This window comes from Rattus norvegicus, chromosome 20, assembly GCF_036323735.1.
Source record: "Rattus norvegicus strain BN/NHsdMcwi chromosome 20, GRCr8, whole genome shotgun sequence".
In the NCBI taxonomy this organism is placed as follows: domain Eukaryota; kingdom Metazoa; phylum Chordata; class Mammalia; order Rodentia; family Muridae; genus Rattus; species Rattus norvegicus.
In genome coordinates, this window is record NC_086038.1 from 50,829,450 (window position 1) to 50,857,047 (window position 27,598).

Below are 27,598 nucleotides of genomic sequence, written 5' to 3' on the forward strand. Positions count from 1 at the left end.
TGTATACAGCAATGAGTAAATAAAGTAACCAAGGCAGGAACACCCTGGGACAGTCACATCACCCTACAGTTTTCTTGGTCCTGTTTCTCTCTTCCTCAGGTCCCCACTACAAGCCCTGCTGACACCAACCTCGCTGTCATCATAGGTTTTATTTCCAGGGTGTCATGTCACTGGACTCACGCAGGCTGCAGCTTTCTGCCCCATTCCTTCTGCTCAGCAGCATGCATTTAAGCCTCCGTTTCTTCCACAGTGGCTTGAAGGCTCATTTCTTTTCATCAATGAGTAACATTCCACTCTGGATATCTTACACTTTTAAAAAAATCCTTTTGTCTTTCGTAGGACATCTTTCAAGGTCTGTGGCCATAGATGTTGACCAAGTCTGGTAGACATTTTATAAATCTACGCTGTGTCTCTGTAGGCTTAGATTTTTCAAAACGTATTTTTTAAAGTAAGTGTTCTTAAATGCTTTAACCTCCCTTCTAGCCCACCACCTAACAGAGGTAGTGGAAAGGGAAGGTTAGGGCAAAGGAGGGTGTGGGCCTCTTTAGAAATAGTTCTTTGGAGCAAGTCCGATCTGCATTGTCAGGATATCAGCAGCTCACTTCACACAAATCAGCAGCAGCAGCAGCAGCAGCAGCAGCAGCAGCAGCAGCAGCAGCTTGATCCACTCGCGAACACCGTTCACAAATCAGCAATGGCAGTTCAATCCAGAAGAAACTGCAAGGCTCTGCCGATAGGCCTGAGTCTGCGGAAGTAGCAAGAAGCTGCTGGAACACCACCAGACGTTTTATGGTGCGTTTTATTAATCTCTGTGAAGGAATTACAATGACCAGCAAAGGTTGCTAAGGTGTATCAATTCCACCCGGAGTCTTCAGCAAAGACCAACATCAGCAAAACCTGACAGTGAGTAGCAAAGAACAGAGAGGTGCACCAATGCCATCCAGCATCGTCCATTGTCTGTGGGGCTATATTTATATTCTTTCCAAACATCATGTGTTCTCCCAAGCATCCAGTCTAGTAAAACATCACATGCTCCCTTTCCAGGCTGCCTCCAGAGAAACACCACGTGTCTGTTCTCGACAAAACATCCTCCCGTGTATTGTGTCTGCTTCAACAAAAACGTCCCCTCGTAAGACAGTTTCCAGAAAAAGTCGCATGACACAACCGAGCCTCTAAAGAAACCAGACATTTCCACTTCATGTCTCAGACACTCATTTCTTTCATTTTAGTTCTTCAGGGAAATTTCATCGAAAATTATATTGTGGGGTGGTGGACTGTGTCACCAGACAGAAAACCTGGTAAGTTTGGGTGGGTACAGGAACCCTGGCAATCCCATCATTGAGAAATATAGGCACTTACAGCTACTCCTGACCAGGTTCCTGTCCTGGAACACCTGACCACAACACCCCATTGACAAAACTGTCACAATCACAGGTAGGGACAGCGCCTCAATTCCTTCTATATGCAGATGAGGCATCCCTAACATCTTAGACTAAGGCAATAGCATCTACCATCACCACCCCAAAATGTTCGTAAGGTCCTATCCACAGGAATCAAGTGCACGAGTTATTTCACCAAAGATTGTCTGAAGAGTGCCTGTATTACTGAGCTGTAACACTCCAGGGAAGAGGATTCTCTCCCGAAGCTTCTGTCTGGACCTTGACCTAGCCCAACCAGCTGGGTGCTCAAGCCTACTGCAGCCACTTCTCCTAGCCACCTGCTATGTCCCGCAGCCTGCCACCAACTCTGGGGCAGTGGCCTTCGCTGAAGAGGCCCAGCAGCTAGCCTTGCTCTGGTTTCCCCTCTGAGATCGTCAGCTCTTTGGCCACGCTGGTCCCCGTAGACAGTGCCCGGTGTGCAGATCAGCACTATACAATTAAAAGATGTAATAAAAGTTTGTCACCCCTTTGAGCACTGTTGTGGCTTTTGAAAACCTGCAGTTAATACAGTGTATTTAAAATATACAGAAACCTTGGATACCCTTGTGTCTTCATCTGAACAAAAATAATTAGCACCTTATTATGTATGTTTTTTTCTGCCTCTGGATAGATTAACGCATAGACCCATGGGGCATACCTTGTAAAAATTAGTAATCAGACATAAAGCCTTGCTTCATGTGCTTCCTCTGAGGATCAATATGATGGGGCTATTTTATTGCACATACCAAATTGAGAGTAATTATGTAATATCCCTGTGATCCATATTTCTTTTGTCATGATTACTATCAGAATGTCTTTTTCATGATTTATGCCCGAGTTCCCACACTGTTGCTGGCAGGCATGCTGTGTTGTGAGACTCGGGATGAGCTTGTTTCTTTGGCTTTGGATGTTCCCCTTCCCACTTCTGGCAGTATAGAGTGATCTCTAATATAGTCTGGAGTTCTGAGACTCTTTCGGTTTTCTGATTTTGTGGCTTATTTTTGATAGAAATGTTATAATTTGACAGGAACTGATAAACCAACCAAACACAAAAAGCAAAGTGTTCAAGTGAGACTTCAGCTGCTCACAATACCTGGGCTTCCTTCCATGGAGGTTGTGAATATGTGACATATGGCTGTGTGAGGATGATGTCCCTGCATATAGGAAACCAAGAGCAGAACTGAGGCTGCCGATACTTACAGGAAATGCATCTTCCCTGACCCAACTCAGAGAGGAAATTATCAGACCAAAATGGTAGTAAAATTTTAGACATCCTTTAAGAGCATTTCATTTTGTGATAGTTTTAGACTTTCAAAAAAAATTAAACAATTAAGAATTCAGTGTAGATTCTTCTACACCCCGCTCAACCAGATGCTTGCTTTTGCATGGCTAAATCATAATAACAACTTTTCATATTTTTTTTAAAAAAAGGTTCTTTTTCCCCCTATAAGAAATATGTCCATTCAGTTTCATAGTAGACTGCCCAGTAGTCTGGGGCTTTGAGATTCTGATGTTTAGTCTCTAGCAGGGAAGAACGGCCCTCATTTACACCTCATCCTCCTTCATATCTAAACACAGATCTAATTGCATCTCCAGTACTCATTTTTAGACGTTTGTGAGACTCTGAATGTAGGTAGGATGCCTTTGGGTTAAGCTTAAGGTTTTGTTCTAGAGAACTACTTGTTAGACCTGAACACAAGGCCAGAAAATACTAGTAAAACCCTGTGTGAGAGGGTTGGCTGTAGACTCCAGAAACGAATGCTGCCGTCTTTATTTTTTTCAAGTTGGATTAAAATAACAACCACCACCACCAACATCAACAACAACAAACAGCAACATCATCAACAACAAACAACAAACAACAACATCAACAACAAACAAACAACATCAACAACAAACAGCAGCATCGTTATCAACAACAACAACAAAGAACAACAACATCATCCTCAACAACAACCAACAACAACATCATCATCATTAACAACAAACAACAACAAACAACATCAACAACAAACAGCAACATCAACAACAAACAACATCATCAACAACAATAACAAAAAACAACATCATCATCAACAACAATAACAAAAAACAACATCATCATCATTAACAACAAACAACAACAACAAACAGCAACAACAACAACAAACAGCAACAACAACAACAAACAGCAACAACAACAACAAACAGCAACATCATCATCAACAATAATAAAAAACAACAACAAACAACATCAACAACAAACAACAATGTCATCAACAACAAACAACAACATCATCAACAACAACAAACATCATCAACAACAAACAACAAATAACAATGTCATCAACAACAACATCATCATTAACAACAACAAACAGCAACATCATCAACAACAACAAACAACAACATCATCAACAACAACAAACATCATCAACAACAACAAACAACAAATAACAATGTCATCAACAACAACATCATCATTAACAACATCAAACAGCAACATCATCAACAACAACAAACAACAGCAACAACAAACAACATCATCATCATCAACAACATCAACAACAAACAACAATGCCATCAACAGCAAACAGCAACATCATCATTAACAACAACAAACAGCAACATCATCAACAACAACAAACAACAACATCATCAACAACAACAAACAACAACATCATCAACAACAACAAACATGATCAACAACAACAAACAACAAATAACAATGTCATCAACAACAACATCATCATTAACAACAACAAACAGCAACATCATCAACAACAACAAACAACAGCAACAACAAACAACATCATCATCATCAACAACATCAACAACAAACAACAATGCCATCAACAGCAAACAACAACATCATCAACAACAACAAACAATATCATCAACAAGAAACAACAAACAACATCAACAACAAACAACAATGCCATCAACATCATCAACAACAACATCAACAACAACAAACAGCAACATCATCAACAACAACAAACAACATCAACAACAAACAACAACATCATCATCAACAACAACATCATCATCATCAACAACAACAACAATAACAACAACAACAACAACAACAACAACAACAAACTATATTATTCAGGCATGCATGGGAGATTATGGCTTTTATTTTCCCATTTAGGAAGTAAAAGTTCTGGGATAATTTACATCCTGGCTTCGTATTTTGTCACTTTTGAGATGTACATGTGGTGTTTAAATAATGCTGGGTGGCACTTTCCTCCCTGTGGCAGCTGTAGTATACTCCATATGTAAGCATTTCACTTTACATTTTAATATGCCCTGGATGAAATATGCATAGCCTTCTCAAGTAAAACATTTGAGATCAAATTGTAATTATTGTTGACTTTGTTATGTTGTCTTTCACTTACTGCAGCTCATTTCATATGCCCTGGCACTCTGTTGGTAAGCCACAGACAGAGTCACTTGGGAGTGGTTTTGAAGATGTTCTATAGATCCAATGTGAATTCACATTTTATTTCTCTACTAACAGTTGAGTGGTTTCAGAATTCGATAGCATGCTTTTAGGTGAAGTTCAGTTAACACAAAGTGGGGGGCCTAAATTGTAAACAGCAAGTGGGCTTGCAGTAGGAGGGGCTTGGGAAAGGTGTGGGGGAGATTAAGATAAGAATTAGAAAGTTACATATAGTTCTTTTTTCTTTGTTTTTTAGAATTTTGAGAAAGGGGTATAGTTCCTTTGGTCAAACTTGGTATGTGTGGCTCTCAGCAAACATTGTGGGCACATTTCATGACTGTAAGAACATGTAGTGTCATGGGTATAGGAACTATACTCCATTGATATGACCACTCTCTTCAGGTAAGTAAGTATGAGGACTAATTTAAAGATTCTGATGAAAGCTAGAGTCTGATTTATAACATATGCAAAAGCCAATTAAGCCATGTCACAGATGTGTGACTGTTGGCTGGATGGGAGGAGAAAGAAGTTACAGAGAACCGATTCCTCTGTACCAGATTGGAAGTGTTTAGCCGAGTGACAAAACCTGGATGTAAAGTGGTATAAACAATGAAATGAATTTAGTAGCTCACAGAACGTAAGGCCCCAATATGGGGGAGCTCCTGATTGGTTGATTCAGTTTCTCAATGTACTAGACACCTGTGGTTTTGCTTTCTTCTCTGTTTTGTCATTCTGGAATCGGTGGCTTAGTTTTTCTGATGGTTTAAAGATGGTGGCCACATTACCAGCTCTATAGCAGTCAGCCGGTAGAGAGGCCTATTCCTAGACATTTTCTGTCTGTCTGCCTGCCTGTCTGTCTCTTTCTCTCTGTTAATAAGAAAGCATTTCTCATATTTTCTATACATTGTAGTAACTGGAGTTACATCACATACTCATGTCCAAAAACACCAAACTTGGCATTAGGAGTAAGAAAGTCAAGGTCAGAAAGTGGATCCTCCTTCTCTTGCATCATCTGAGCACAGAGAGAGGGGGAAGGGACCTCATCTGAACAGCATAGGGCTTATGTCAAGGAGTGGGTAAAAGGAAGGACTTGGGTTGATCACAATGCTTCTGCTACTATAGATAACATTGTTTCTTTTCTTGTGTCTAGTTCAACTTAAATATTTTAGCATGGATATTTGGGGAAACTGGCTGCTGAATTTTCCATGTATGGGTGCATAAGTTAATAAACCAGCGTGTTCAAGTGAACTCAGCTTCCAGCCACTGCGGGGAGGAAACAGGAACTGATTCAGTCAATGATTAAAAGTCAGCCGAGCTCGGAGGCTGAAGCTCCTTGGTGCTGTGACCCACAAAAGAGCCGTTAACCTTGTTCTTCGCAAATCTTTCTTTAGCTATCTCGGAAAGGAAATTTCTATTTTAAACCACAGAGCCTTCCGCACAGTATCTGGCTGTGGAGTTTATGAAAAGGAGTCAGAAAAAAAATAATGTGTTTGGTCTTATCTTAATAACATGTACTGTCCTGAGGCTTGTTTGAAGTTGGTAAACAGAAATATGGACTTCCAGAGAAGACTCGGGGGGTCTATAATTGTGAGAAAGTGGAGAATTTTAAAGACTCTGGAAACTATAAATCATAACATCAATCTACACTGAGGGGATAGAGTGGGATTCATGTTTCTTGTTCTTATTTGAAATGTTGCTGCATGGTTTGGCCCATGAGCTCGACTTTCCACAGTAACAAGAATGGTGTACTACTTAGGACAACCTTGCCTAGGCATGTGTGACACATTGTATTGTATTGGCTAATTGCCTGTCTGTCGTCCATGGACTCTATTACCTCATGATAGTTTCTGACTCTTTATATAGGATGGGCTTAGGGTAGTAATGCCTTTGAAGGAAAGGTTGAATTTTTTCCCCCAGCCCTAAAAGAATCATAAAAATTCAAACCATGGGTAGGTATGGTGAGCTCTAGTTAAGATTGGAACTTAAAACACACCCCGAGCTACCCTTAATTACGATGTGTGTTTCAACTGCAGAGGCCCATGTCTGCTAACTCTTGTCTCTAGCACCAATCACTGAACCCCTGTCTTCAACATCACCCATAGCCCCAATCAATGTGATATGGAAGAATTTTTCCAAACTCTATTGAATGTTGAAAGTACCAGAATCTGTTCATGTTGCCACAGGAGACACTAAATAACTTACCATGAGAGGCACGGAGGGCCAGCTCCATGTTTTCCTCCTTAGGAACTGAGGGGCGGCAGACTGCTCCATCCCATGTCTCACTCAGAGACTCCCTCCTCCTTCCTGCCTTCGTGTGGCTTCTGTGAAGAAGCTACAAAGGGAGTAACTTTGCTCAGTCCCTTTATGTCTGAAATACTTCTATTCATAACCTTGCGTTTGGTAGGTTCCTTGGGTTTTGAATTCCAGAGTAGAAATGACTTCCTCTCTGAATTGAAAACCATTGTTTTGTTGTCCTCTGCCACATGCACATCATATATATCACATACATGTACAAATATAAGAATTGATTCAGAACAGTCATCCATGATTTCACATGATGTCTCTCTGTCTCTCTGTCTCTGTCTCTGTCTCTGTCTCTCTCTCTCTCTCTCTCTCACACACACACACACACACACACACATTTCATATAGCTGTAAGGACAATAGACTTCATGTTAGAAACTCAGAATTGCAGGATAAGTACAGGCAGTAGTTTAGTGGTTGTAAGCTCGGACTTTGAAATCAGACACACTTGTGTCTGAGCCCTAGAACCCCTCATTTCTCACTAGCTGTAAGATCTCAGGAAATCCTGAATCTCCAAGTCTTTGTTTCTTCCTACATAAAATGCACAAGATAAGAGTTCTTAGGCCATCATAGTTGTGATAATTCAGTAACTCAATTAGTCCTTTGCGTACACGAATCCTTAGTGAAATATGTGCTATTGTTTGTCATGAACACTGCCATGCATTAATACAATTACCTGCCTAAACATCTAAACTGGGGGTTGAGGCATCCTAAGTATACAAGGAAAATTCATTTTTTAATTCTAAAAAAGGAGAGCATTTAATAAAAACTCAAACAGTATAAGATTTAAGTAACACAAAAGTGGTGTTTTGTTCTCCAATCTATTGATATCACTTTTCAGAATAACTTACCTAAAAATGTTTAAAATTTAATTTTGGTGGGCATCGTGGTGCATGCCTTGAATCCCAACACACAGGAAGCAGAGGCAGACACAAAAGGATATCTACATATTTGAGGCAAGCCTGGTCTACATGGCAAGTTTCAGGCCAGCCAATGCTACACAGTGAGATTCTGTCTCAAATGAGACAAAACAAAACCAAATCAAACCCCTATCAAAAACAAAACAAAAAACCTAAAAATTAATTTTTATATAACCTATCTCTCATCATTCAAATTTATCACCTTTGCACACAGTGCCCGCCGGCTGCCACGAGACTGGTGAATGTAACATACATCTTTCTGTCCACCCCTGTCAATACTCATTTGGGTTTTTATACTTTAATTCGCCTGCCGACTGCTCTTTATAACTGAATTATACATGCAATTATATATGCAAATCCTATTTCTCGCTGTCTCAAACATTAGACGGGATCTTAGTTCCCCATTATGGTGTGAGGAAATTAGCCTTCCGTCTTCCTCCCAGCTCCCTGTCAGCTCCCCTCACCTATCACCAGCTAAACTATTGCTGTCATGTCAGGATAGTGTGCATTAGCTGCTTTTCTTGTTCCCGTGACAAAACGCTTGAGGGAAGTGACTTAAGGGGAGAAGGGTTTATGTTGGTTTATAGTTTAAGAATCAATGAAGTCCATCCTGGATGGAGAGAGGCTTCTCAGTCACATTGCATCTGCAGGTAGGAAACAGAGCGCTGAGCGCAGCTGCCCATGGGATCTTCTGCTCGTTCTATCTTCTTATCAGCCTCGAACGCCGGACCATGGGATGGAACAGCCAGCATTCAACAGAGTCTCTTCCCTTTTCAGCTAAACCTATCTGAAATACCAAGACCAACCAGTCCAGAATTACATCTCTTAGATGACTCCAAATCCATACAATGGAGAATAATGGCTACATATAGCATGTTTATGTCCTGTCTGGTGACTGATCGGTCCTCTATAGGCCAACTCTGAACATTGACATCAACAGTGAGCTTTGGTCATATTATGGCTATACAAGGCTTGCTCTCTGAAGACCTAATGAAATGATTAATCTGTAGAGAAGATACAATCTTCAGTGTCACAGAACTCACATTGTTTGAAGAGAACATTCTGAGTGGAAAACTCATGTTGATTTAAAGTTTTCTATGTCTATCGTTTTTCAGAGGCATTTCAATTTTTAATTAGATTACATGCTTTTCTACGTAGTTTTTTTTTTTTTAGTTTTAGTTTTCTGTTTTGCGTAAGAAAGGTGTCAGCTGTAGCGTAAACACTGATGTAAGGGGAGAAGTAGAAAGAGGGAGTTCAGAGAGAGATGCTATGCCTCTTTAGTTTGTCTAGCTGATTAATCTTAATTAATCTTAAATTTAAAAAATGTAAATAAACCATATTAGGCACATGCTAGAGGAAAAAGCAATAAAGAATTATTTCTATCTGGAGAGACCTGTGTCTTCTTTGGTACCGAATTTCAAATTTCAAATTACTTCCTCCAAATCACTGTTTTGCTCTCATTGGTGAGACAGCTGGACCCCCGTGTGAGCCTGGCCCTTACTCCACATAAGAGCAGTATGTAATTTTGTTGGTTTGCTTTGTTCAGAGGAAAAGTCTTTTGAACCTTCCCTTTCTCCTTAAAGTTCTTAAACTTTGCCTGAATCTGTCTAAGAGTTTTCTGCTTGGTTCTTGCTGAGGGTCCTGACACAAAGACTCGTCTTTGAATATTCCGGATGCGTTTCTCCCATCGTCAGATGATGTGCTGTCTGTGTTTCTTATTGTTCTTTGTGGAAACTTTATGGGATGAATGTGAGATCTTGAGGTTTTGTTCTCTTCATATTTTCTTTTTAATTTTGATTCTATGATGTATTATCTTTTTATCTTGTCAATCCTAGTTTCAATTTCAAAGAGCATTTTGCTTCCCATGGCCTTGGTTTTATTCATCGCACACATCTCTTCTCCCTTTTGGTCCACCGTTGTCTCTGCCCATCTTGGTTTCTCTTTTGGATGGTTGATGCATATTGGGCTCTATTGGCCTTCAGTTGCTCTGATTAGTGAATGAAAAGTGAGTATGGGTAACATAGAAAGTGGGCAGGGATTTTTCTTCTTCTGTACTAAGGCAGTGATTTTTAAGAAGTATTTTTAATTTAAAAATTAATGCATATAAGGACTAGAAATGAAAAAGCAAAGCAGAGGATACTGTGGAAGTAAATCTTTTTACTGCAAATCACCAATGCCTCAGAGAATAAAATTGTCAATAATGTTTCCTTGCTCCCTATGTCTCCTTCTAGAACCAAGTATATACACACATAGTTACAGGGATACATATGTATGTGTGTATGTATGCATGTATGTATCTGTTATCTATCCACCTACATGTTCTTACAGACACTTATAAAAAGGTTGGCTACATGCGGACTGACATATCCACGTCACAGAGCAGTTTGGTGTTAAACCAATTTAGTTAAATGAGTATATTCAGTTTCTCCAGAAAGTCTATAAACATCCTAACATTTTTCTTTGTTTGCTTTTCAAACAGTTTTATATACCAGGCATAAGTCCCTTCCTATGAAGCGAGTCCTCAAACAAATAAACCACCTCCAAGTGTGGAATGCCTTCTTAGGAATTGCTTGCCTGTGGAGATAATCTCTTGTACGCTGTCTGGAAGCATCAACAGGCAGTAAAAGTCTAATGGCCAATGAGCTGAGGCAGGATTAGAAGGTGGGGCATCCAGAAAGAAGGCAGAGAGGAACTCTGGGAAATAGACAGGTACGGGAAGACCATGTTAACACTGTAAATAGAAATGTCTCCATGTCATTATTCAGGTAGAACAAGGAAAGCCTAGAAAAGCCTCACACTTGTACACTGTGGGTCAGGGATGCTCCAGACCCCTCCCCCTCCTCCTGCCATCCTTCTTGGTTGTGCAAGAGAACTAGAAGTTTTGATTTTTGAGACAAAACTCTCCCTTCGTTGTCCTGTCTGGCTTTGAATTCTGCCTCAGCCTCCCAAGCAAGGGAATTGTAGTCAGGTGCCACCACCTTGGCTCAGATGGACATTTTTTGTGAATGACCAATCTTGTTTGTGGAGATTTTTTTCCCTTTCATAGTAAGGGAGTTTTACATTGACCAAATCTTATACTGCTAAGAAGTTAGAGCCCATCTAATCTCTTGTATTATACATATTGTCCTGAATATTCTTATACAGACTTCTTGGCATTTATCTGCAAATATATTCAAATTAGGAATTTCTAGGTAACATAGGATGAGTGTTTGAAACAGATTAAAAAGGCTCTGCAATATATGTTGTGCTGCTTTCCTGAAAATGTAATGTGCTTACCGGATAAACACTGAAGGTACAAAAAGATATGGTAGAAATTAAATCAATTTCAGCTCCTCCTCCTCTATTAATCTCCTCTACCGCTCTTCTCAGCCTCAGCTTCTGTTTTCCTCTGTATATGTAAGGGAGATCTCTGTGTGTGCATACACATGCGTATGTATGTGTGCATGTGTGTGTGTGCATATGCCTGTGTGTGCATGTGTGTATATATACATGTGTATGCATGTGTGTGTGCATATACATGTGTGTGTGCACATGCCTGTGTGTGCATATGCATGTTTGTGCTCCTGTGTGTGTGCATGTGTGTGTATGTGTATGTGCATGTGCATGCATGTGTGCATACACATGCATATGTATATGTACATGTGCATGCATGTGTGCATACACATGCATATGTATATGTACATGTGCATGCATGTATGTGCATGCATATACATACATGTATGTATGTGCATATGCATGCATGTGTCTCTGTGTGTGTGCATATGCATTTGTGTGTTTCCTCTTTGGAGATAACTTTCTAGAGGGATCATAGCTGAGTCAAAGCTCTGGAGGAAAAGGGAACTTTTAATTTATGAAAAATATTCACATTCAGTTTCTTTTAAAATTAAGCCATCCTAGCTGTCCCTGAAGTGTGTCATGACATATTGCAGGAGCGTTTCCCGTTTCTCCTCCCTTCACTTTAGCTATCGTCCGTGTGGATATGAGGGATTTTCAAGGGACACATTCTGTCTTTGTTAGTATGAAGACAGATAGGATTTGTATGGCTCTGCTCCTTTCTTCTAGTACTGGAATCTATGGTGAGTGACATTGTCTAAGGAAGGAGGAGCTAGAGAGATGGCTCAGTGGTTAAATGGAAGGCTCCTTTTCTGAGAACTGGGCTTCAATTCCATCACCAAAACAGGGGCTTATAATTATCCGTAGCTGCCATCCCGTGGTATCAGACAGTCTCTTCTAGCCTTCCCTGGCACCAGGTCTGCATGTGGTCCACAGACACACACAGAAGCAGAACTTTATAATCATAAGAATCAATCAAGCAAATGAGTAAGTAATTTGAATAGAAAGGCTATTTGAGATTTTTCTCTTCTCTTTGGTCCTGGACAAGTAAATGGTGCAGTTGGATTTTTGTATGACAACACAAAGAGGCCACTTTTGACGAGCGGCTTCCACAGAGCACACAATTATTAAGAGGCTGTTTCTCTTCTTGCCTTTCCATCACTAATTATTATTTATGTTTGATTCCAGTGCCTTCCCACTATCTGTCATTCTTGTCTGTGGATAGTCTTTAGTATATGAGGATTATAAAATACTTATTCACAGAGACAAAAGTCCTGGAAGGAAATGGTATTTGAGAGAGCACAGTTTTTTCGTATCAATGTGCTAAAAGTAGGTCATTTATTTTTATTAATCTTTACCATGAATTTTGATGATCAATGTGGAGATTTACATTTACACATTAATCGAGATTGAGCAATAAAATGTTAATTGGATTATTAAAGTCAGATCCAGGATTGAGAACCATCTGTACTTCTTATAGACCATATGATCTTGGGAAATTCAGAGTAATTTTCTTGGGCATCAATTTCTTCATGTGCAAATGTTCGCAAGATTGTTGTGTGGATCGAGGAGAAAATATAAGCAAAGCCTTTTCGAGTGCTATGTGCTGAAAGTTACAGTCATAAGTGAGAAGTGGGCAAGCTTAGAAAAATCAGCAAAAAAAAAATTTCTTATGTCCAGGTCCAACACTGAATATCACTGTGGAGTTTCAGAAATGTTGTCTTTTAAGAATTCAATGATGAGACATTGTGAACTCCCAAGCTTCCTCTTAGACAGGGTATCTCAATGACTCAGTCTTCTTACTCTTAATCAAAATTACACGCAGTCTACCAGGGCCAGGGCCTCAGGTAGAAACAGAGGTGTACGGAAGGCAGGGCCGGAGGGGCTGGGAACGGTCATGAATGACAGCTCAATGGAACTTACTTATGAGGTAGTAGAAACCTGTGGGGCAGGCAAGTTGGGGGTGAGATTCCAAATAGGCTCAATGAGAAGATTAAAAAGTTCCCCAGTGAAACTGAATTCAGAAACATAATCATTTGGTGGCAACTACGCATAGCAGTGTTTCCAAGGTAGAGGGATGGCTTTTCAAGTTCCTAGAGAGGTCTTTACTGCTATTGATTTGGCTGAAGCCAGAGGCTTCTTATTGTTACTGAGTTTCCCAGATTCCTCACTGTCTACCTGACTGTGCACCAGACTCTGGCTCATTGGGAGTAAGAAACCATGCCAGAGGAAAGATCAGCACATCCCTGAGCCTTTATCCACGATACTGAGAGATGGAGTGATGTATCTCAAACAGGTCTTTCAGTGTTGTCATCGACGGTTCAGAGTAGGGTTGTGTGAGGAGAAGACATCACAGGCCGCAAAGAAGAGGAAGAGGCTGAAACGGGGAGACTGTCACAGGGCAAGCATGGAGCAGTGAGGTATTAGGCTCAGGGATGTATATTTAGAATGGGGAGCATGGCCAGAGGCAGAAGTGGTATGGGAGAAGGTCAGCATTCACTATGAAGGAAAAGCTAGAAGGAAGGGCCCAGGGATGTGTTAAATTTCACAATCCAGTAGGTGGGGGGCTGGGAATATCATAACAGGACATTCAGAAGACAAGATTTGAGAAGCAGGGTGAAGAGAAGTGACAATACAGGCCACTGGACATGCGGAATAAATACACGGACTTTGAGAAATGCAGAATAAATGCCCAGACTTTGAGAATGGTAAGTAGGTTTGAAAGGTTTCTATCCCCAAGGCCAAATTAAAGCTTCGTGTTACAGATTATACAATGAGATGAACATTTTCTTATAAAATGTATTCAGATTAAGGAAATGCAATATGAGGGACCTTGTTCAGCCAGCAGCTTGCACTGGCTCAGTTGTCATAGACCACAACATGTCTGGCTGTGGCACTTAGTGATTTTTGGTGAATGAGTAAATGGGATTGCTGGCAGACCACGGAGCAGTAATTTGCATTAGGTTGGACCTGTCAGTTTGAGTAGATACTCACTTTCTTGGCTTCAATTCAAGTTGGCTGGATATTAGGATAAACTGAGGACCCTTTACAAAACGTCCCAAAGCTAGGCTGAAACCCATACCCATTAAATCCCTTAACCATGGTGATTTAAGCTTACATATAAGATCAGAAATACTGACAGAGCTTCCTCTTTGCAGGTGACATTGTTCTCTGGGCCATTGGCCCATGGAGTTTCTTGTCCATGTATCCTTTCCCGGCAAACAGTCCACATGTGTGCACAGTACGAATAAAACCATCAACGCAGTCAGAATACTGCAAGGCTGTCTCGCACCTCTTCACACAGAGCAAGGCTGTGTGCTCTGACAGATTTGCGCACTGCCTCACCTAGATTCCAAAGTTTAAGAACTTAATTTTCAACACCCAAATGTTGAAAAAGTTCATATAAATCTTATTTATCTTAAAATAAAACCAGGAGTGAGTGATGGGTCTTTACCCGTTGTCTATTTTAGGAATAATGTGAACTATCCATCACCGTTTATGTCCACAGTGGTTAGCTTTTTATTCACTTGCCTGGCATTCCTGACCTCTGTAGGCTCAGGATTTGGGGGCTTTGGTTTGATCTAAATGGTGGTCTGATGGCTTTTCACTGGAAGAAAAAGGAGACCCTCTGATCATCTTTGTAGAGAGGAAGAGACAGGCAGAGGGAAGATGGATAAAGGAACACAGTTTCAAAATTAGTCTGGGATCAGAAAGACTGGACATGAAGGGTAAGTGTATGAAGGTAAGAAGATTTGGGGGAGGGGAGGAGGGAGCATGAGAGGCTGCTAGTCTCTGTAAAATAAATGCAGCATCGTGAATCAGAAAACACAGTATTGGGTTGAACAATGGGGGAAGATTTAGGACCCTTATACAGAAACTTACTGAAGAGGAAACAGACTTAGGGGGTGAGAGATAAGACAAGATCCCTTAGAAAGCACTGAGTATGTAAGAATTTCCAATGACTTATTTATTTTGAAACAGCTTTTTCTCTACTTATTTGGAACAGAAGGTTAAAGTAAAAAATTATATTTTAGAGCTTTAAAAGTTATCTTAATGTTACGTTTAAACCAATCTTTTTTCAAGTATTTAATTTCAAGAGCATTAAGGAATAAGTCCCATAAAGGCCATTGCTAGAGCAACAAAACTTACCTTTCCTTTGACTGTATATTACAAAGCTTCCTGCTTTATTATTTTTCCAACTGTAGCACCATTTTTTTTTATTAAATCACAGAAAAGGATGGTTGGAAAGCACTTATGCAAAAGTATTCACGTGTTGTGTTTCAGTGCCAATATTTGTGTTTGACTGAACCTTTTCTGATAACATAAAAGCAATTTGCTTTATTGAATGGAACAAATGTTTGTTTGTTTCTTAGGGAGATTTTTTGGTTTGTTCAGGTCTGCTTGCTTTTAGAGATGGAAGTCATGTAAGCAGAAATGATGTTGCATTAAAATTATCCTCCATCAATTTGTTTTACACCACTTATTTTTAATTGATGCCAGCAAGTCCTGAGCTGCTCATGGATAAATTTGTTTTGCAGATTTATGTATTTGGAGAAAGGTAGAGAGCATTTGGAGAGCATTATAAATACAGAATCCATAGTTGAGAAGGCTAAGACTTATAGAAAAATGGGAGGGTGAAAATGATACTGTTTCATTGAGGACTTTTTGAGTTAGGAAGAAAGTTGATTTTCATGGTAAAAAAAATCTACATAGTTATTTTTTCTGTTTCTTAGAATTGTACTAACTATATCATTTAATTTTATTCACAAAGAGGGAAGTTCTTCTTTGATTTAGAAGGCAATCTTACAAACCACAATTAAATAATGTAATTCAAAGAGATGTCAGGTATTGGAATCTGAAGGGGATAATTAATTTCAAAATAGATATAACAGAAATAGCTATAGAAAAAATTTTTTATGATAGATTTGGGGAATGTGGCTTTGCTATGATATCAAAGGAGAGCTCCTACTCTCCTTCACACAAGTGACTGGTGGGATTCACAGACCTCACAGGGAAACGGGCTGGGTTTCAGATAGTTAGTGTCCTATTATAGGATATTTTAACCTTTTCTAGTTGGGGTGTGGCTGAGCCCTTACCACACACTTTTCATCTCTCTGGCTGAAATAAAGACACACCCTTAGTACTCACCTTTAATCCAAAACCATGAAGGTAAAGTTAGTTTGCATAAGGAAGCACTTGTGTTTGAAGGTAATGTCTAATAGAGTAGCAGAAAGATTGATGGATCAGAGAAAGATTTGACAGAATAGGATACGCCCAACTCTCATGAGGAGAGGAAAAGGAAGCTACTTAAGGGAGAGACAGACAGTACAGGAGGGAGAGGGTACAGTACAGGAATACAGTAGAGTTCATGGAGCACAGCACAGCAGAGTTGAGAGGGAGAGTGGTGCAGCACAGAGAAGGAAAAAGAGGCAGTGTTACCAGAAGAGCTTTTCAGAGAAGACCCTGAGCAGAAGCTTTAAAGGACCAGAGGAGGTTGGTGTACAGTTCCGAAGTTTATTTTATAATTTCAAATTATAATTATTTTAAAATGTCTCTGGAAGAAGGAACACTGACGTGGTAAACAGGCATACACATCACCCAGCTTCAAAATTCCTCCGGCACCTCTGACGGCTCCCTCGAAGCTTCCCGAACTCCACCCCTGTGCATCTCCACCCTTGCCCCCAGAGGAACCTGCACCCTGAACACTGTGCGTGCCTTCCCTCAGGTTCACCTCATTTAGTAGCTTTCACTGGTGATCTATGACAGGAGTAGCAGAGGCAGCTCTGACCCAGGAAAGCAGAAGTCAGAACCTGGCCCATCATTTCCGGGGGGTGATTTGTGTGCCTATCAGAACACAGTTCGGAAAACAGGATTCTGCTAACAAATTAACTTGTAAAACAATATTCTTCTTCTTCGCAAATAAAGATAGTTCACTTTTGTTTCTATGTTTTAAACTTACTCAAAGCAAGGATAAAAAGACAACGTAACAGTAGCCGGCTGTTAGAGCACAAAAATGAGTTGTAGGCCTGTATTAAAGGCCACCAAATAGTGAATTGGCTCCTGCCTCAGCAGGAATAGCCACAGGGATGTGGAAATGACATCTGGAGGACCACACACCCTTAGTTTTTCCCAATACACACAAAGCTACTTGGCACAGAGATCGTGTTGTGCTTCTTCAGGTCTTGGGTATGTATGTATGTATGTATGTATGTATGTATGTATGTATGTATGTGTATGTAGTTATGTATGTTATTCCTTACTTAATGTGTGTGAGTACTTTGATCACATGCCCTCTGTGCACCATGTAGGTACCTATGCCTAAGGCCCAGGAAGGTTAGAAGAGAGTATCAGATACCCTGGAACTGGAGTTATAAAAGGTAGCAAGTCTCCATGTGGTGCTAAGAATTAAATCAGGATGGTCTGTAAAAATAGCAAGTGTTCTTACCTACCGAGCCATCTCCCAGCCTTGTTCAGGTCTTGGGAAGGTTGAAGCTTCATGGCTGTAGCCTCTGTCATTTTTAGAAGACAGAATCTCATAGCAACCTCCTTGGTGCTCTAGTTCTACCAATCTTTCCACCCCGCCCCCTTCCTTCACGATGAGCTGTAGGTGAAGGAATTGTGTGTTTTAGATGTATCAGTTAGGACTGGCCAAGCCTCCGGTCACTTGTTCACTGTATTTTAGCCAGTTTGGGTTTTCTGTAGTGGTCCCTGAGTACTGTAAGCAGAGTTTGTTTAATGAGAGGTGAGAGGACCATTACCTGTGGATATGAGGAAAGATAGAATTTATCCAGGAACTGTGCTGGTGTAGTAAAATGGCAGGAGTGACTTCTCTAAGACTCAAGTCATCCCTACCTCTGGGTGATTGGCTAAGTTTCCAGTACCAAGCATGATGATTTCCCTCATGTGTCTCCTCTCTCTCTCTCTCTCTCTCTCTCTCTCTCTCTCTCTCTCTCTCACACACACACACACACACACACACACACACACACACACACACACACACACAATTCAAGGGAGTCTCTTGGGTATGCAAATTACACTTAAGGAATGACTCCAGGCCCAGCAGTAGTTGACCAATGTGAAATGAACTATACCTTATTTTTGGAGATATTTTTGCCTTATATTGATTTGTTTGGGCATTTTAAAAATACCTTACCAGTCTTTTGTGTGTATATTATTGTTTATGAGTTTGAATTTTCATGGGTTTGTGTTTGTGTGTGCACATGTGTGCGCACACATGCATGTGTGCACAGTCATTAATTGGAGATAGCTTCTTGGTTAGAGATGGGAACTTGTGTCTATTTTACCCTCTCAGCGCTAGAACCCTGGCTGGCTGGACCTGTGCAGACCCCATGCATCAGTCCTATTGTGCCTGAAAGAGTCATTTTATTTCTGTGTCCCTTTAGCAGAATGGTAGCGTTTGGTTTTCCCCTATGTCCATTTCCCTGATGACTAAGGGTGTGGACACTTCTTGAAGTGTTTCATCTCTTGAAAACTGTTTCGTTCTCTGCCCCATTTTTAAATTGGGTCACTTTTTTCTTGATATCTAATTTTTTATTTCTTTGTATATTTTGGATACTAGCCCTCTATTGGATCTGTAATTGGTAAATGTCTTTCCCTATTCTACATTATGTCTGGATGAGGATGTCCTATGTCATACAGAGGCTTTTCAATTTGAAAAGGCTTATGTGGTAGATTGCATTTACGTTGAACCATCCCTACATCTCTGGAATGAGCCCACTTGACTGTGGTAGATGATATTTTTCACATATTCCTGTATTTTGTTGGTAATGATTTTATTGAGAAAGTGTACATGTATATCCACAAGGGAAATGGGCCTATAATTCTATTTGTTGGATTTTCATGTGGTTTAGATATCAAGGTAAATTGGGGGCTCATTAAAAACATGAGCAATGTTCCTTGTTTTTCTGTTTTGGGGAATAATTTGAGGATTGTTGCATTAATTCTTTGAAAGTCTGGAAGAATTCTTCCCTGAATTCATTTGGGTTTGGGCATTTTGTGGGGTGGGGGGGTTGGTAGACTCCTAATTATGGCTTCTATTTCACTAGTGATTCTAGGCATTTTTAGATTATTTATCTGATCTCGATTTAACTTCAGTAGGTTATATTTCAAGATTTTTGTCCATTTAGGGTTTCCGATTTGGTGGATTTTTAAGTTATGTCCTATGATTACCCTTGTTCCTTCAGTGTCCGTTGTGATGTCCCCCTTTTCATCTCTAACTTTGTTAGTTTGTGTTTCTTTCTCTCTGCCATCTAGTTAATTTGGTTAAAAGATCTGTCAATATTATTGGTTTCCTCAAAGAACCAACTCTTTTTTTTTTCATTGTTTCTTCGTTTTGTTTTTAGTTTGATTTCAGCCCTCGGTTTATTCCTTGCCATCTATTTTTTGGAGTGTAATTTATTCCTTTTGTTCTAGAGCTTTCAGGTGTGTTCCTAAATTTCTGGTATGGGATCGTCTGGTGTTTTTATGTAGGCCCTTACTCTATGGAGTAGACTCTTTAGAACCTCCTTCACTGTGTCCCATGGGCTTGGGTATCTGCAGTTTCACTTTCACTCAATTCCAAAGAGTTTTTAATCTCTTTCTTAATTTCTAAATTGGCTCATTTTTTCATTCAGAGAGCTGTTCAGTTTCCATCAGTTTGAAACCTTTTCTTTATCTTTTTATACCCAGATTTTTTTTACCAGATTCAATCCATGGTGGTCAGATAAGATGCATGGTGCTATTTCAATTTTCCATATTACTGAGACTTCTTTGTGTCTGCGATCAATTTTGGAGGAAAGTCTATGAGCTTCTGAGAAGACAGTAAACTTTTTTTTATTCGTTTAAAATATTCTGTAAATATTTGCTGGGTCCATTAGATTTATGATGTTATTTAAGTCCTGCATTGTTTTGTTTAGTTTCTGTCTGGATGATCTGTCTATTGGCGAGAGTGGGGCCTTAAAGCTACTATCACTGGCCGAGGGTCAATATATGATTTTAGCTAAAGTAGTGTCTCTTTCATGAATTTGGGTATCTTTATGTTTGGCGCATAACTTTTAGAATTGTGATATCCATTTGGCAGATTATTTTTATGAGCATGTAGGTTTTTTTCCCCTATCTATTCTGATAAGTTAGAATTTGAAGTCTGTTTCCTCAGATAGTAAAATGGCTGCATTTGCTTGTTCTTTGACCCATTTGCTTGGAATGTCTCCTTCTTTCTTTTCACCCTAAAATGATGTCTATCATTGCTGATATGTCTCCAGACATGAAACCTAAGAAGGATGACCAAAATTCGAATGTTTCACTCCTTCTTTAAAAGGGGAACATGAATATCCTTGGGAGGGAATAGGGAGGTAAAGTTTAGAACAGACACAGAAGGAACACCCATTCAGAGCCTGCCCCACATGTGGCCCATACATATACAGCCACCCAACTAGATAAGATGGATGAAGCAAAGAAGTGCAAGCCAACAGGAACTGGATGTCGATCTCTCCTGAGAGACACAGCCAGAATACAGCAAACCACTGAACTGAGAATAGGTCCCCCGTTGAAGGAATCAGAGAAAGGACTGGAAGAGCTTGAAGGGGCTCGAGACCCCATATGTACAACAATGCCAAGCAACCAGAGCTTCCAGGGACTAAGCCACTACCTAAAGACTATACATGGACTGACCCTGGACTCTGACCTCATAGGTAGCAATGAATATCCTAGTAAGAGCACCAGTGGAAGGGGAAACCCTGGGTCCTGCTAAGACTGAACCCCCAGTGAACTAGACTGGTGGGGGGAGGGCGGCAATGGGGGGAGGGTGGGGAGGGGAGCACCCATAAGGAAGGGGAGGGGGGAGGGGTTAGGGGGATGTTGGCCTGGAAACAGGGAAAGGGAATAACACTCGAAATGTATATAAGAAATATTCAAGTTAATAAAGATGGGGAAAAATATGTCTCCAGGATACAGATGGAAGATGCATCTTGTTTTTTAATCCAATCCATTATCAATCTGTGTATTTTTATGGGAGAGTGAAACCATTACTATTGAGAGTCATAATTAGCACTACTTGTTGATTCCAAAAATTTCATTGCTAGGGTGTGAATTTTTACCCTCTCTTTTGATTTTTCTGATCTGAGATTATTTTTTTTTCTTTGTGTTTTTCTGGATGCGGTGAATCTCTCCAGATTAGAGTTTTCCTACTAATGCCTCTGTAGAGCCGAATTGGTAGATGAACACTTAAATTTGGTTTTATTGTGGAATATTTTTCTGTGTCTATTGAGATGGGCAGTTTTGCTCGTTATAATAGTCTAGGCTGGTACCTGTGATCTCTCAGAGTTTATAGAACATCTATCCCAGGCCCTTCTGGTTTTAGAGTCTCCATTGTAATTAGAGAAGTTGGGTGTAATTCTAAAAGCCCTGCTTTTATTAAGTTACTTAGTATTAAGTTACTTACCTTGCAGATTGCAACATTGTTTTCTTTGTTCTACCCATTTAGTGTGTTGAGTATAATAGGTCATGGGGAATCTGTCCCACGGTCCATTCTGCTGGTGTTCTTCATGCTTCATGCACTTGATCTTTGATAGGCACCTCCTTCTTTAGGTTAAGGAAATTTTCTTCTATGATTTTGTTAAAAATATTTCCTGTATCTAGATTCTTCTCCTTCCTCTATTCCTATTATTTGTAGATTTGTTCTTTTCACGGTGTCCCAGATTTCATGGATGTTTTGGTTTTGATTTTATTTTATTTTTTAGATTTAACATTTTTCTTTGTGCAAGGTATCCATTTCTTCTGCCTTGTTTTTCAAAACCCAAGGCTCTTTCTTCCATGTCTTCTACTCTGTTGGAGAGGCTTACCTCTGAAGTTTTTGTCAGACTTCCTAGATTTTTCATTTCCAGTCTTATGTCATTTTGGTTTTCTTTTTTCTTTAATGATTCTATTTTTACTTTCACGTCCTGGGCTGTTTTTATAACTCCACTGTTTATTTTCATTTTCACAGACTTCTTTAAGGTCCTTGAACATATTCATAATTGCTGTTTTTGACGTCTTGTTTTGTGCTTCGGCTATATTGTAATTCTTAGGGTGCACTGTAGTAGGGTTACTTGGTTCTGGTGTAGACACACTGATCTGGTTATTGTCTACTGTGTTTTGATTGTGCTGGTGTTTCAGCATCTAGAGTTGAGATGATTTTAGGTGGTGATGTTTGGTCTTGTCTTGGTTGAGCGGGAGTTCCATTCTTTGTTTTCTGTCATCCTCTCCGGGTTTTAGGAAAGTGTTCTGGCTGTGGGTAGCAGAGAGTTCTACAGGTTGGTAAGTGGCAGGGGGGAATCAAGATGGTCTAGGAGCAAAGACTGATATGGGCTTCAGAGAAGATCAAAAGGGATCCTGTTCACATCTAGAAATGGGGTGCCCAGGAAATTGAGCTGTGGTGAGAATAGGAGATCCTGAAAGTAGGTTTAGTAAGGCAAAGAACTGTCTGAAGAGACAGGAGTGAAAGGGTGAGAAAGACTTTTGGTCTATACCAAGAGTTGGAGTTTCTAGTGAATGGAGTTGAGATGGAAAGGGGGCACCTCTAAGGAGGTTACTATTAGCCTGTGGGTGAGAATAGAGAGATCATAAAGACAGACAGAAAGGATAGTGTGATTCAGCCATCTGAATCCCTACAAGGTATGGCCCTGGGGGTCTCGGATAGAAAATGTTTCTAGTATAGATAGTTGACAAAAGAGGATAGGTGTTTAACAGAGTTCCCAGGAAATGGGAGGAGGGAAGGATGGAGGAATGGAGAAAGAGAGGAAGAAAGAAGGAAGGCAGGGTGAGAGAAATTGAAGAGAAGCTGAGGCAAGCAGTTTGCCACAGGGCAGAAGAGGAAACCAGGGAAACTGAAGTGGCAGACAGCCTACCAGGAGCACTTGTTAGGTGCTGTTCCTGGACATCATTTTCTGTTCTGTCTGTGGATCCTAGATTCAGATCTTCAAAGTTGAGTACATAACATGGAGTGACTTCAGAAACCAGGAAAATAAAAAAGGAACCATGGGGGAGGAAGGACCACTAGAGAGTGGAAAACAAGTGATTTGAAGAGGAACCTGAGTAAAATGAGGTGGGTAGAGTAATTTAACAAGAAAGGAGGTCGATACAGAAGAAGAAGAGAAAGGGTAAAATTCACTAAGGATGTCTGAAGAGTCCATAAGCATTCATATTATTTATCTACCTAAATCACATACACATTAATATTAGTTACCTGAATGACATCCAATACATAAAATTATATGTATGAATTGGTGCATATATAGTTCAAATGGCGTTATCCCACTTGAACTGACAATACTCATCCAAAGAGCATAGACTAACAAAATCCAAAACAGGCACCAGAAATACCTTCCTGTTCACGTTGTTGGCAATGGGAGTCCAAAATCTCCCAACCATGTAGGTCGTTGATATTGCCTTTGACTGCCTCACAGAGGTTAAAAATAAGCCCTATTTCTGAAGACACCGTACACTTAGGTCAGAGCTGGCTCTGACCTGAAGGCCTCCTCTCCGAAGACCAGCTTTCACAGTACTGAGGTGCTATGCAAGCTTCCTGGGGAGAGGGGGGAGCAACAGGTGTTGCCGTTGCTTGAGTGGCCTCTCATTCTGAGTGGGTGGAGTCAAGTCATTCCAGAACACGGCTAGCACATGTATGAGTACCTTACTCTCCTGCGGTGGTTGTTGTCTGGAGGTTTACTACTTCAGTCCGCTAACCTAGGCCTAGTCCTGGAAGCTTCTAGCCTCCACACACTCTAATCTAGGCCCAGAATGCTTCCAGCCTGCAAGGCTTGCTGATGAATAAGCTCACCCTTTCTAGTTCTCTCTGAACTCTGACTGGCTTGCTCATCTCAGCTGCTCTGGCTCAAAGTCCTCTCCCAGATGACATATTCAATATAGCTTTTCTCTGGGTCTCTCAATTGCTCTGCTTGGCCTCAAACTAACTCTTGCCGTCTTTTCTAATCTTCTGGCTCCTTCTCATTCTCTGACTCATTCTGTCTTCACCTTTGCCTAGCTCTTTCTGTCTTCTCTGAAAAGCTCTGCTGGTAACACTGCCTCTTTCTCCTTCTCTGTGCTGCACCACTCTCCCTCTCAACTCTGCTGTGCTGTGCTCCATGAACTCTACTGTATTCCTGTACTGTACCCTGTAAATACAGGGATGGTGTAACCAGTGGTTATACACATGGTGCTCTCTCAGTGATTCTTTTATGGAGACGGTCCCATAGCCGACCGTCCATTGATTCTTGATCTTAGTACATGACTTAGCTGTATGGAACATTCTAATAGGACAGGCCTGGGTTCTATGCTCACTGCTGAGTTTGGGCTAGCTGGGAGGAGTGTTCCTCAAATGAACTAGCAACAGGCAAGCATAGTACACTTAAGGTAAAGAACCTTACCCTGACTTATTTATTTCCGGCTAGTTTTTAAATCTCTTAAAACTCCACAAAATTTCAGGACCCCCCCCACCCCCCTCCCCCCACCCCCTCCCCCCTCCCATCTCCAACATACAACCTCTTGCTTAGACATCCTGGCTTTTTCAGGACCACAGACCTCTTTTCCTCTGCCTTGAAGTACGTTTCCTCTTTGGGAAACTTCTAATTCATCAACATGCAGTACAAATTCACTTCTTCAGACAGTGTCTTAGTTAGGGTTGTATTGTTGTGAAGAGACACCATGACCAATGCAACTCTTTGTGTGTGTGTGTGTGTGTGTGTGTGTGTGTGTGTGTGTGTGTGTGTAGGTCAGTGGTCCAACACTAATCTTGAAAGTGGGGAGATTGAGTTCATCCCAGTACAGTGCAGATACAGTGTAATCGAACGAGTGTTTAGATAGAAATATTTTGCATTGTAGGTATATGGTTTGCATGTGTGCGTATGGATGTGCATGGGTGTGTGTTCATGTATGCTTGGGTTTACATGTGTGCATGTCCATGTGGGAAGTAGATGATGTCCAGCGACTTCCTAGATAATGCAACTCTTATAAAGGACAGCATTTAGTTGGGGCTGGCTTACAGGGTCAGAGGATCAAGGCGGGAGACATGGCAGTAAGGGCTGAGAGTTCTATATCTTGATCCAAAGGCAGTCAGGAGAAGACTGTCTTCCAGGCAGCTAGGAAGAGGGTCTCAAAGCCCACCCCTATAGTGACGCACTTCCTCCAACAAGGGCACACTTAATCCGACAAGGCCGTACCTCCTAATAGTGCCACTCTCTGGGTCAAGCATAATCAAACCACGTCAGATAGCATAATTATTTGGCTGTTAACCATTTACAGCTCATTTGATTTTTGGCTCAGTGGTTTCTGCTCCTACTCTGGTGCATCTAATTTGCCCACTAGACTCTAGACACTTGAGAAGAGAGCTGTCCTGACCAACCTTACCGCTCCATGGAAACCAAATCTTGTTATATAACAGGTCCTAGATGAGGCCCGTTGAATAAAGAAATGAAAGTTGCTGTCAGAAAATGATGTCTTCAAAATGCCTTATGTAACATTAGTTCCACGCCCAACAGAAGGCTTTTATAAAGGAAATCCCCATTTAGACTATCATCAGATTCTGTTTTCTCAAGATCATGCTGTCTCCTGAGTAAAATGAGGCATCTTTTGGTTAAAACTGTGAAAGAAACCAATTAGGTGCGGAACTCAGCCAAGTAATATTTCTAATTCGGACCAGTTTCTGAGAGTCTGTGTCCTAGAAGGAAGCATACTGCCTGGGTGTGTCTTTGGATTCTAGGTAAGGTCAAGTGCTGTCTGTGGACACAGAGGAGATGGTTCCACCTTGCCACCGGGCAGATCAGTTCTGGCAGAGTGGAATCCAAGGGCTACCAGTGTCAGGAATATGGAATTGGGCTATTTATCTGCTTTGCCTTAAAACGTTCTCTTATAATTTTTTTCTTTTTTCAGTGCTGTCTGGGACCGAGGGAAAATGACAACAAACAATTCGACCTTGAACTTACTTCAAGATCCTGTACCCAGCACTGCGTTAAAAGCTCTATTTCGGCACTCACTCGGATTAAAGCACTGCTCAAAACACAGCCTTGCCAACTTGGCTCCAGGGGAGAAGCAGCCACTGGAACAATGCAGGCAATTTAATCGTGTTGCAGAGAGGAGGAAGCCCGAGGAAGCTCTACCGGAATGGAATGTAATTCCCCAGTCCCAACAGGAAAAGTGAAAGTGGGGCTGAGGTGGACGAAAGGCAACATCCAAAGTGGCATGAAAATTAACCACCCAACTCAATGAATTATCCACAAGATAATGGGACGAATGTTTGCGAGTTAGACCAAAGAGCAAAAGCACAAAAGAGAGAAATAATTCAGACCTGTACAATGAAACCTTCTTACTTCGCTGTCTCTGTTCAGGATAGCAAAATCTCAAGTCTCTCTCTTTCCACTTAGGTTCAGGTTTTGAAACTTGGTTGCTCCCTGTGGAATTGAAGCCTGTGTAGACCATCGTGCATAGCCGTATTCCAAATACTGTTACCACTCAAACTCCTAGTTATTCAGTTTGACCTGAAATTAAAGAACAGAATCGTTACATGCTTATTCAAAATCAGTTCCCACTATTTTATAGAGCTAAAAAAAACACCCTTCGGTATAAGCCAAGCTAGAGTTCGTAATCAAGATTACCAGAATAAAAAGGAATAGTCATGTGTCTGCTCCCATACGTCTCATTCTAAATATGTGTTTTGGGCCACATATAATAAAATGTTAATAATAATATATTAATAATAAAATGTTCATTGTCCACTGTTGTAGTAAAAATTACTTGGCGGTTTCTACCTCATCCTTGATCATATTGTTCCCAAATAAATGACATAACCCTTCATATTTATAATTAATCTTAAAGCAGTGTTGCCAGGCAGATATCAACTTTCCATAGTATGTTGTCTACTTCATTATCACACAAATCTGAGATATCTCTTGCTATGTTCTGCTTGGGTCTCTCTAGCTCCAACTGGTCAACCCTCCTGGTCATGCTATCACAATCCACCTCCCTGATGTCCTCTTCTCCCTTCTTGTCTCTCCTCCTCTCCTCATGGTCTCTGCCTCAGACCCCCAGCCTGGAAGGAGAAGCTCTACCTACCTCTCTTTTGCCCAGTGATAGGCCTTGGGCTTCTTTATTCAACCAATAGTTTTTTTTTTAAATTAAGGAGCAAGGTTACACAGCATCACTTGGTATATATGAAGATCTGCTTATCAA

The 27,598-nt window shown here is 40.7% G+C and overlaps 1 long non-coding RNA gene across 5 annotated transcripts in view; it reads left to right on the forward strand.

Annotated features, from left to right (window-relative positions):
* Positions 1 to 27,142, forward strand: part of LOC102556488 (uncharacterized) — a 31,132-nt gene extending 3,990 nt beyond the window's left edge. For 3 of the 5 annotated variants that reach the window (XR_010060920.1, XR_010060921.1, XR_005497513.2), the window contains one exon: positions 26,303 to 27,142. This is a non-coding gene — a long non-coding RNA (uncharacterized LOC102556488). The other 2 variants (XR_010060919.1, XR_010060922.1) reach the window with 2 other exon arrangements.
* The last annotated feature ends 456 nt before the right edge of the window (positions 27,143 to 27,598 follow it).